The following is a 9,693-nucleotide window of genomic DNA, read 5'->3' as shown; positions in this document are numbered from 1 at the left end:
AAGTACACAGGAGTCTGAACATGAGGTAGATTGATGTTTTTGTGATTTTTTTTTCGGTGGGGGAGGGGTAGATCTGAACCCTTCCACCCCTCCCTCTCTTCCTCATAAGAACGAACCAACACACAAAAGCTCAGACAAGTGTGTGTGTGTGTGTGTGCCTCTAGTGTGGGCACAGGAGGGCCCTGATGAGTACAAATGATTGCAGTAGACTCCTCTAGGGAACACTACTGTGTGCTTTCTTTGCAAAGAACTTTATTTATAGAACTTAGTTTAGAATTTATTTTGTTATATAAGTGAGGTACGAGTTAATCTTCAATGTATGTATTAGTGTATAGCATTTGTTTGAAGTTTAAAGGCATTTTCACACCTGTAGTTGTGAAAGTTTCTATGATCTGTAACCAAAGTTGCGCAGCTGCGAGCAGTGAATGCAGCACAGGCCAAGCTCAGTGTGTAAACAGCATGGAGCAGCAGCAGAGACAGCGTTTGTTCATAGCTGGGGTAATTAGCACTATCTGGCACATATATATCAGATTAAACTGCGCTTTATCAGCAGTTTAGCTTAAAGACTGAGACCACCTCCACTTATGTTACCTAAATTAATTCTTAGATCTTAGATTCCTAGATTTGTTTATTCTTAAAATACACATTTTGGGGAAACACTAGCCATTTTTCATATTTTTGCTAATTCTATGCTAAAAACGTACTCCTGTTACTTTCATTCCTGTTACTTAAAACATAAAAAGTAACAAGAATGAGTTCCAGTAACAGGAGTGAGTTCCAGTAACAGAAATAAGAGCCAATAACAGGAGTGATTTTTTTGTCATAAATATCAATGATTTGAACATGCAGTCTATAACCATTTCTTTAAAATAAAGACTTTCTTGAGGGAAAATCAAATAAATGAGTGAACTTGCCTTTAAACATGCTTTTTAAAATGAGTTTTACATGAGTTTTGTAAACATTTTCAATTAGAAACATGATTTAAATAGTTAAATACATTATTATTATTATTAGATTCAGAGTTTAAAAAAGGATAAAACATAATGGTTATTTTGAAAGAGTTACAACAAGCAATGTATAAAATTGCCTATATACATATAAAAGTCTTTCCAGCTCTATAACTAGTATAACTGAAGCCTGTTTGAGCATCAGTAAGAAGGTAGTGTGTTTTATTCTGCTGCTCCTGGTTTGACTTTGGCCTCTTTCTTATGCTGATTTGGGGAAGAGTGGGGGAAGTATAGTCTGAGAATACTCCGCCTTCAGGTCAGAGTTCAGGGGCTCCACCGCTCTGAGTAACATGTTTTCCTCTTCACCTCCAAGTCTTCAGGGTTTCAGGACGCCAGGAGTAACAGTTCTCATTACTCTCAGACTTCGGTTTTGGCTTTTATGGAATGTAATGTGCAGGAAATGTTTTATCCAACTAAACCTGTAGCTTTGAGACGTCAAATTGCTCTTAAAAACCTATCTAGGTTATATTTAGACTATATTGTCGCTGTATCTCCATTTTTGTCCATATTTAGTTTAATACATAATTTGAACAGACAAACTGTCTTTTTTACAGTTTTTTAACTTTCTTAGTAACGGAAACTTTTTACATTGACTTCCATTAAAAGTTTACATGTTTTTTTCTCTCTCCTGTAAAGTTGCTGTTTTGGAGATAATTATATTATAAGATAAGTGTTTTTAATTGGACAGCGACAACATTATTAACATTATTAACATTATATCTACTAACAAAACAGCACTTCAAAGAACAGAACTACAGGAAGTTCAAAGTAGAGTACATTACTCTTGTGAAAAAGTTATATAATTAAGTATACTTGTTTTCTTCTTATACTTACATTTTTACCTACTTAATCAGTATTTCAGTATACTATAAAAATATACATTATTTGGCTGTGCTGATTTTGTAGTGGTGATGTACTTATATATATACTCATATATACTTTTAAATATAGTATTTTAGAAAAAAAAAATTATGATAAAACTATACTTAAAAACTATACAAGACTAATATACTCAGTACGAATTAAGTGCAAATTTATATTGGTTTAATTACAAACAAGTAGTACTTAAGTACATATTAGTGATTCCAAAATGGCATTACAAAAACACTTAAGTAAAGACCTATTGTAGCACAAGGGTACAAAGGTAAAAACAGTTTTATAGTTCTAAAAGTATTTTAGTCATTTAAAATTAGAATTTTTATATTGTAGAAGAAAAAAATGTGTCAGGTTTTATTACTGTTTATTCCCAAAGTTTTATGTTATTAGTTTTAGATTCCAGTTCATTTTAAGCAATATCTTTTAAGCAGTTTTCATGCAAACAAAAGCACAGTTCACTAATTTGCACTATATTACTACTTGTTTGTAATGAAAATGATATGTTTTCACTTAATTAATACTGAGTAACATTGAAAGCACATGAAAAATAAGCATTATGAAAAATAATTTCTAAGTATAGACAAATAGAAGTAAGACGTATAGACTCCTATTAAACATTTAGTAGTATAGTATAGTTTTATCATATAAAATACTAAGTATATATTTTTATATTTTATATTTATATTTTTTTTATTTAGTACATCACCAGTACAAAATCAGCGCAGCCAAATAAAGTATACTTTTTATAGTACACTGAAAGACGGATTAAGTAGGTGAACATGTTTAAAAGTATAAATAGAAAAAGTATACTTTATTGTATAATTATTCCACATATAGTTCAAACACACTATTATTATTATTATATTTAAATATAAAAAAGTATGTATGACTTTTTTTTTTTTTACAGGGGTTGGAAGCTGCTGTGCTGAGCTGCTTCCTCCCAGTGAACGCTGTATTTATTTTTCCAGTGTGTGACTGGTGTGACTGGTGCTGGGGTGGACCTGTTGCTGTGACAGCAGAAAGTTGGGAGTATCTGGTCTGGGTATGGGGTGGGGGAAGGGTCAGCAGCAGCAGCAGTGTTCTGCTCTGAGGACTAATCTACCCTCAGACACAAAGGGGCTTCAACTGGCTTGTTTAAAAGCCACAGGTCTGTAGAATTGAATAGAATTGTGATGCAACTGAGTACTGATCACTGACAGCTGCTCTAACTATTATAAAGTACTGAAATATTACATATTTGCACAGTTACTCTTGTGAAACAAAATCTGTTCCCACTTTATGATAAGTGTCTATAATAACTGTGTATTATGTGTCTATAATAACTGTGTATTTAAACAGGAAGTATTCATGTACAATAACAGTGTAACTACTGTATAACTACTGGTGAAGATTTTAGACAAAACAAATTGAAAACCTCTGCAATATCTGGAATCAATAGAAAGATGGATGATCACAAGCTGATCATCAAACCACCAAGCTGAACAGCTTGAACTTTTGCAGCAGGAGTGAGTAAAAGGCATAAAGTTATCCAAAAGCAGTGTGTAAGACTGGTGGAGGAGAACCTGATGCAAAGATGCATGAAAAAAAAAACCTAAAAGACAAGACTAGTATGAATTAAGTGCAAATTTGTATCGTTTTAATTACAAACAAGCAGTAATTAAGTACAAATTAAGCAGTGTGTAAGACTGGTGGAGGACAACGTGATGCCAAGATGCATGAAAAAAAAACTGTGATTAAAAACCCTATGTCATTAAAACTTGTGAAATATGTGAATATGAACTTGTTTTCTTTGCATTATTATTTCAGGTCTGAAAGCTCTGCACCTTTTTTTGTTTGTTTGTTGGTATTTCAGCCGTTTCTCATTTTCTGCAAATAAATGTATTTTAAGTAAATTACGATATTTTTATTTTTAATTTGGGAGAAATGTTAGTATGTTAGTAATGTAGTCCGTAGAGTCCGTAGATGTACATACATGTATATATGTGTACGTGTGTTCGTCCAACCTGTTTGAGTCTATGTACTACACCAATAATGCTCATAGCGCCGCGCAACAGAACGCAGCTAAAGCTGCTCATACTCTTCTGTTGTCAATTACAGAGCAAATTGCATTTGTGTTTCCCCACAGCATCCATCACTGCACTGCTTCTTTCATCCAGCGGTGTCTCTTTGTACCTGTAATTAGTTTTGGGACAGGAGATAGACTTCATTAAATGAGTGAACGAAGAATGCAGAAGGTCATATTTCCTCATGGCGGCGTTTCAGGAGCCGCGGCTAATAGATTTGTTTTGTCAGGCCTGGAGGACCACGTGAGTCTGCAGTGTTTAAATGTCATTACTCTGGAGCAGAGCCGGCGCCGCCGGATTTAGCCATGTGTGCTCCGAGGGGGCTTTTATGTCCGTGCCCTCCTGCACCACAGCGCTAGCTCTGCTGCTTCACAGCTGTAGCGCTAACCTGATGGAGCTGATGGAGCTCAGCTCTGTTTCTTCACCATCATCTTTATGGATTTTAAAACAGACCAGAGCAGATCTCTGCTGATACAGTGAGAGCTAGCATGCTAATTAAACAGGTCATTCAGGCTGGAGTGAGACATTAGCAGTAAAAATAAGTAGTAATTTTAATATACTGTATTTTTGGCACCTAAAATCCTTCAATTTTCAGCCTCCAGCCTGCCCCTAACCCCAGCTGGCATTGCTGGAGCAGCATTACCTGCTAACCACACTAAACGTTAGCTCTTTTGCTGTTCCCAGGTCAGTAATGCTAACCTGATGGAGCTCAGCTCTGTTTCTTCAGCATCATCTTTATAGATTTTAAAACAGACCAGAGCTAGCAAAACCATTGACAAGTAATTTTAATATACTTGAAATCCTTTAATTTTCCCAAAATCATCAGTGCACCTTATAATCCATGATGCCTTATGTATGAATTTTACTGTTATACAAAAGTTTCAGTTTAGTTCTCCAGCAATGGGGTTGGAGTAGCATTAGCATTAGCCGTTAACTGCTATTCCTCGTTCTGAGGTGAGTATCATCAGCCTTTAGCCTGCTCCTAACCGTGGCTAGCACTGCTGGAGCAACATTAGCATTACTCACTAACTGCGCTAGCTCTTTTACTGTTCAGAGATCAGTTTTGTTTTGTTGAACTGCTATTAGCCTGCTCCTAACCCCAGGTAGCACGTCTGGAGCAGCATTAACATTACCTGCTAACGGTTAACCGCTAATGCTAATGCTACAATTTGTGCTAAAAATGTGACTCGAACCTGCTTTAGGCACAAATGGTCAAGCAGAATTTAAAAGGTTAAAAACAAAGTAAAACTACTGTAGATCTTGTTCTGTATCTGTTTCTTGTTGTTTTTAGCATATATGCTAAATGCTACACATACAGGTGAGCTGTGGTGTTTGTATTATTGTGTTGTTAATTAAATCTAAAAACTCTTGCTTTGTTTAAAACTAAAAACGCTGCATGCTAACTTTAATTTCTTCAATCTTATGGATTTCGCACCCTTAAGAGCAGCGCCTTGGAGATAAGCACTAGCGGAATACCATTAGCATGCTAATGTCCATTACTTTACCCCACTCTCTTTACTTCCTTGCTAAATACTTAATGCACTTTGCCAGTTACTCTGTGACTATATCATTAGCGGCGCTGTATAGCGTAGCGTAGGCGGCAGCAGAGCTGGGGAGTGTCCTCAGTGTTACGGCTCTGTTATAAATCTGTATTCTGCTGTGTTCAGGTGCTCATCACAAGCTTTTCTATAACAGATGGTTTACTGATAATTACAACTTTACAATGTTTAGGTGTTTATCAGAAGATCTGCACACTTAACGCAGAGATCTTCAGTATACAGCTCTAGAAAAAATAAGAGAGCCACTATAAATGATGAGTTTCTTTGATTTTACCAAATAGAAAACCTCTGGAATATACAGAGAATATACTATAGGTAGTAGCTTGTTTTTTTGTTTGTTTGTTTGTTTATTTATATTTATATACAGTATACAGCTCTGGAAAAATGAGAGCACTTCAGTTTCTGAATCAGTGTCTCTGCTTTTGCTATTTATAGGTTTATGTTTGAGTAAAATGAACATTGTTGTTTTATTCTAGAAACTACAGACAACATTTCTCCCAAATTACAAATAAAAATATTGTCATTTTGTCACGTCTTTGCCCTGTTTCCTGTCTGTTCTCATGCTTCTCTGTCTGTTTTTCCTGTATTTCTCGTCTCCCTGTGTGTTCCCCAGTAATTTTCTATTTACGTGTTCAAGTTGTAGCTCCGCTCCTTCGTTACCTGTTTCCCCAGGTGTTCATAGTTTCGTGTGTCTGTTTCCTGTGTATATATAGCCCTAGTGTTTCAGTCTGTGTTTGTCGGTCTTTGCACTAACCTCCATTGTCTTGTCTATTCCACGTTAATGTTTTCGTTCTCTGATTTATTGTGCCTGATTGTTTCTTGTTTAATGTCCTTGTTTATTCTTGTTTATTTTATTGTCCTGTTTTGTTTATTTCCATCTTGTTTTAGTTTCTCCTTTCTAGTTTGTTTAGGTTTATTTCTTTGTTTGTTTCTTGGTTTATTTCTTTATTTATTAAATAAACCACCCTTACCTGCGTTTGCGTCCGCTCCACGTCTCCCTGCCTAGCTCAAACCTGACACATTTAGAGCATTTATTTGCAGAAAATGTTAAATGGATAAAATAGATGCAGAGCTTTCAGACCTCAAATAATGCAAAGAAAACAAAACGTTCATATTAATAAAGAGTTTTAAGAGTTCAGAAACAATCAATATTTGATGGAATAACCCTGGTCTTGTATTTAATCACAGTTTATTTTTTCATACATCTTGGCATCATGTTCTCTCCTCCACCAGTCTTACACACTGCTTTTGGATAACTTTATGCTACTCACTTCTGGTGCAAAAATTCAAGCCGTTCAGTTTGGTGGTTTGATGGCTTGTGATCATCCATCTTCCTCTTGATTATTATAATCCAGAGGTTTTCAATTAGTTAAAATCAAAGAAACTCTCTTATTATCTCCATATATATCCAGGATTAAAGTACAATAAATGATACTGGACAGATATATAATCTGTCTCTAGTAGATACTGTATATAATGGGAAAAAATGAGAACAGTGTACATTTTTCTTTAGAATAAAACAGTAAAAAAAAAAAGTAAGAACCCTGAAATGATAATAATTAGGGGTGGTTGATATGGCACCATTTTTCAGGGTATAATATCATAGTGATATGGCACAGTCCTACAGTGGGTGGAGGACTGACTCCTTGTTAATGTGCTAATGCTACTACACTACTCATCAGGCGTCATGTAGGCCACCCCTCCTCAGGACGGAGGGATGGACGGAGGGAGGGATGGAGAGATAGAGGGAGGGCTTGTAGGCAGATGGTCCGGCTAGTGTGGAGTCTTGCTCTGGTGGAAATCCCTGAGTACTTAACCCATCCTCCACTGGGGAGAGACGTACCATGACAACAACCCACCACCCCCTGCCTCCACCTTCACCACTACTAGTGTAAAAACAGCACAGTCTCAAGTGTTCTTCTTCTGCTTTAACAGCACAGTTCACACTTACCGACAGTGAGCACTACTCTACCCTATATACCCCAGAGATCAGACAGACACACAGCATTATATAACACAGTATATACAGCTCTGTAACAAATAAGATGGATTTTACCAAATTGAAAACCTCTGGAATATATGGAATATATGTTGAATTTCTGCACCAGGAGTAAAGCAGCGTAAAGTTATCCAAAAGCAGTGTGTAAGACTGGTGGAGGAGGAGAACATGATGCCAAGATGCATAAAAAAAACCCTGTGATTTAAAAACCACCAGGTTTATTCCAACAAATATTGATTTCTCAAATTGTTCTTAAAACTGATAATGTTAATTTTACTCAAACATATACCTATAAATAAAAATAGCAAAATAAGTGAGAAAAGTTATCCAAAAGCAGTGTGTAAGAGTGGTGGAGGAGGAGAACATGATGCCAAGATAAAAATAAAATAAAAAGTGATTAAAAACCACCAGGGTTATTCCACCAAATATGGATTTCTGAACTCTTCAAACTTTGAATGAATATGAACTTATTCATTTTCTCTGCATTATTTGATTTCTGCAGGATTTTAATGCAAAGAAAATCTTTAATATACAATATGTTTATTTGAGATTTAGGAGAAATGTTGTCTGTAGTTTATAGAATAAAACAACAATGTTCATTTTACTCAAATATAAACCTATAAATAGCAAAATCAGAGAAACTGATTCAGAAACTGAAGTGCTCTCTTAGTTTTTTCCAGAGCTGTGTATCATAGACTTACTTATATATACTGGATACTCGTGTGTTTGCACAGGCAGATGGGTAGATGAACAGGTGTTAACACAGATGAGCTGAATGGCTGAAACAGTGAAGAGTAACAGCAGTGTAATGATAATGTGCATCACTGGGATTAAGCTTATCTCTCAGGACAGACTCAATGATGCTCTCTGCTGGTACTACTGAAGCTCTTAATGGATAGTAACCATAAATGACCAGTAAAAGACCATCTACTACCCAGTGAACTGTTAAATAAAATATATAAGTCTTTCAAAATGTTATTTTTAAACAAATATTTACTTATTAAAAACATGTACTGATCAAACTCAGGCAGCTTTAATTTTTTTTTACTTTTTTACAAGGTTTCTAATCTGTAGATTTGTACATTTTCCTCAGTCCTGTTACCAAAACTCATGTGACATTTAAAAAGCAAGAAATCAAGAAAGCCACTATTTTACAGAAATCTTTGACTCCACATTCAAATAATTGAGATTTATGACAAAAATAAAAAATCACTATATATGCATGCACTCTAATCACTCCTTTTACTGGAACTCACTCCTGTTACTAGCACTCAGTCCTGTTACTTTTTATTTTTGAGTAACAGGATTTGGAAATAACAGGACTGAGTTTTTAGCGTAGAATTAGCAAAAACATGGAAAAAGGCTAAATGGCTAAAAAGCTATAAATAACCATGCTGTACATAAACAATGTATCAGAGTAAAAATATTCATTTAAATAATCTGTGGTTTTATTATTATTATTATTATTATTATTATTATTATTATTATTATTTATTTATTTTTTTATTTTATTTTTTTTATTAGAATATTTATTTTATTCTTTTTCTTTTAATCAAATTCTTTTTGTTATTTTTTTTGTCTGAATGTTAATTTTTGATTCTTTAGAAGGTTTCATCACATCATCACATTAAAAAAAACATAGACTAAAAACTAAAACTAAACCAGAATATAATATATACATATATATATATATTTTTTTTTTTTTTTTTTTTACAAAATATGAAGGAGTCAAATTAGGTTCTTACTGTGATACAAAATATATCTGTAAAACCCTCAAAAAACAACCAGTGTTATTTTAACTATTATGATCCATTATTTAAATTCCCTTTCTTTAGAAAACTACTCTGCAGCATCACAAGAGGGCACTGTAGCTTCAGCATCTGACCCTCTGTCTCTCCTCCTCTTTGATGTTGTGTATAATGCTCCTTATTTTCTTCAGTGCAGGAAGAGTGATGTATCACTCCTCTGCCCTTTACTGAGCTGCTGGGAGATGAGCTGATGGAGTGAAACATCATGGAGAAGTTCAAAGAGCTTCTCACACCATCTCACACTGTATCATCAGAACACCAGATCTATACCTGCAGGAATAGTGTTGATGTAAAATATATAACATAACAGCTCTGGAAAACATAAGAGAGCACTTAAAAATGATGAGTTTCTTTAATTTTACCAAATTGAAAACCTCTGGA

Source organism: Astyanax mexicanus, chromosome 3, assembly GCF_023375975.1.
Source record: "Astyanax mexicanus isolate ESR-SI-001 chromosome 3, AstMex3_surface, whole genome shotgun sequence".
Classification (NCBI taxonomy): Eukaryota; Metazoa; Chordata; class Actinopteri; order Characiformes; family Acestrorhamphidae; genus Astyanax; species Astyanax mexicanus.
Note: the sequence above shows the minus strand (reverse complement) of the source record.